The sequence below is a fragment of the Trichechus manatus genome, unplaced genomic scaffold, assembly GCF_000243295.1.
Source record: "Trichechus manatus latirostris isolate Lorelei unplaced genomic scaffold, TriManLat1.0 scaffold00289, whole genome shotgun sequence".
Lineage (NCBI taxonomy): Eukaryota > Metazoa > Chordata > Mammalia > Sirenia > Trichechidae > Trichechus > Trichechus manatus.
Window position 1 is genome coordinate 814591 of NW_004444225.1, and position 2876 is coordinate 817466.

The 2876-nt window shown below is 40.3% G+C and overlaps 1 pseudogene; it reads right to left on the reverse strand.

Moving 5' to 3' along the window:
- Positions 1-511: 511 nt before the first annotated feature.
- Positions 512-926, reverse strand: LOC101344273 (ATP synthase F(0) complex subunit C1, mitochondrial pseudogene; annotated as a pseudogene).
- Positions 927-2876: the final 1950 nt, after the last annotated feature.

Here is a 2876-nt window from a genome sequence, read left to right on the forward strand (position 1 = left end):
ACCAACCTTTATTTTATTATTTTATTTTTAGAGAAACATTGCGTTTAATGGTAAAGCTTAGCATACTCCACCATTAACCACTCAACCCACTACTGTTGAGTTAATTCCAACTCATAGTAACCCTATAGGACAAAGTAGAACTACCCCATAGGATTTCTGAGGCTGTAAATCTTTACAGAAGTAGACTGCTACATCTTTCTCCCTTGGAGCAGCTGGTGGGTTCAAACCGCTGACCTTCAGGTTAGCAGATGAGCGCTGTAACCACTGAGCTACCAGGGCTCCTTCATAGCACACTCCATGGAAACCCTGGTGGTGTAGTAGGTAAGAGGTGACTGCTAACCAAAAGGTCGGCAGTTTGAATCCACCAGGTGCTCCTGGAAACTCTATGGGGTAGCTCTACTCTGTCCTATAGGGTCGCTATGAGTCAGAATCGACACGATGACAACAGGCAATAGCACACTCCAGCACAGGGCAAGACCTGGAATCTGGTGGGTGACCCGCCCATGGAGCTTCACATGAGGAAGAGGATGAGGAAGGTGACCATCAAACAGAAGAGCCCCGTGGCCTCAGACAGGGCAAATCCCAGAATGGCATAGGAAAAAAGCTGCTGCTTAAGAGATGGTTTGGTTCCTGGCATAGCTGATGATCGAGCTGCAAAACACTGTCCCAATGCCAGTCCCTGAACCAGGCACACCGACTGTGCTGGTCCCAGCACCAGTAAACTTGGCTGCTGTATCAATATCCTGGGAGACAACACTGGTCTGGAATTCCCGTCTGGCCACCTGGAGTTGGGAGTTGCTATAGGAAGTCTGTTTAGATGGGATCTCTGGCCAACTCAGGAGCAAGGCAGACTCAGACCTGATTAGACCACTGGTACAACAGTGGACCAGAGCTGGAGAAATGAGTAACACCCCAGAGGTCTGCATATTTTCAGTCTGTACTTCTACTGTCCTACTGCCCCTGCTTGGACCACGGCTCTCACCCTGCTCAAGGTGACTCACCAATCTTTATTTTAGAAGCTGATTGCAAACCACTTGGCCCATCCAGTCTCCTTGAAGTAGAATATATACACAGAAAACAAAAAAAATCACAAATCCTAAGTGTATTTGAGAATGAATACTCTCAAAGTGAGCACATCTGTGTAACCTCTACCCAGATCAGAAAATAAGCCATTACCAACACCTCAGAAGCCCCTTTTTGCATTTTGCCAGTCCCTATCCCTACTCCTAAAATAACCAATATTCAGACTTTAATCCCATGTAATAGTTTTGCCTGTTTTTGAATGATATGTTACCAGAATCCTACCATATGTACTGTTTTACATCTGACTTCATCTGTTCAACATTATGGTTTCAAGATTTATCGATGTTGCTTCACGTAGCAGTAGTTCGGTCATTTCCACTGCTGTGTAATATTACATTGTGTGGATGAAATATAGATTTGCATCCATTCTGCTATATTTAGAAGGAGCCCTGGTGGCTCAGTGGTTAAAGCATTCAGCTGTCTACTGAAAGGTCAGCAGTTTGAACCCACCAGTTGCTCTGCAGGAGAAAGATGTGCCAGTCTGTTTCTGTAAAGATCTACAGCCTTGCAAACAATATTGGGCAATTCTGCTCTGTCCTGTAAGGTTACTGTGAGGAATCCACTAGATGGCAATGGGTTTTCTATTATATTTTGGTTAGTTTCAGGTTTTGGCAATTACAATTAGTGATTCTATGAGCATTCTTTGATACATATTGTATTGTACGCAAATATACACATTTTTATTGCATATATAGCTAGAACCAGAAGTATTAGGCTGTGGGGTATGCATATGTTCAACTTTAGTAGATATACCCAGTTATCCAAAGTGGTTATACCAATCTATACTCCCACCAGCAATGTATAAGAATTCAATCCTTGTCACTACTCGATATTATCTTTTTTAATTTTAGCCATCTTCTAGGCATCACGATGTGGTTTTAAGTTCCATATCCCTAATGACTAATGAGGTTAAGCATCTTTTCATATATTCATAAGCCTTTTGGATATCTACTTTTTGAAGTCTTATTCAAATGTTTTGTCCATTTTTCCATTAAGTTTTCTGTCATTTTCTTACTACTTTGATATTTTTATATATTGCGGATACAAGTCCTTTAATTGAATATACATATTGCAAGTACAGTCTCCACTTTGTACCATATATTTTCATTCAGTAAATTGTGTCTTTTAAGGACACAACTTCTTAATATTAATATAGCTCTATTTACCAATATTTCCCTTTAAGGTTAGAACACCTCTGCAGCTATAATTGTCTCCTTGCTATTCCTCAATCATGCCAGCCATCTTCCCATATCTTCATTTCCTAGTTACATACATATAGCCACAGGGATCACTCCCTTCAGTTAGCGCTGCTTAAATGTGTCCTTATCAGAAGAATTTTCCTGGTCCATCTATATAAAATAAGAACCCCTACCCACCCTGACCCACCCCCAGCATTCCCTATTCCCTACGTCCTGCTTTATTTTCTTCTTATCACCCATAACCACCTGATGTATTATTTATTGTTTTTTGTCTGTTTCTTCCATCCACACACTAGAATGTAGGAAATTTATCTCTTTTGATCACTGTTGAATCCTCAGTGCCCAGAACAGTGCCAGGCACATAGTACATATTTTTTTTAAGTTTTCTGTTTAATAAATAAATAAAATTATCTGAGTATGAATTTCTTTTTATTTATCTTTCTCATGACTCTGTGTGCATGTTCTGAGTACTCAAATCTTTCTTGAATCCTGGAATGCTCTCATTCATCACATAATTCATCTCTCCCCATTGTCTCTTCTGCATTGCATATTTTACATATGTTGGAGCTTTTAGGTCAATCTTTCACTTTTTTT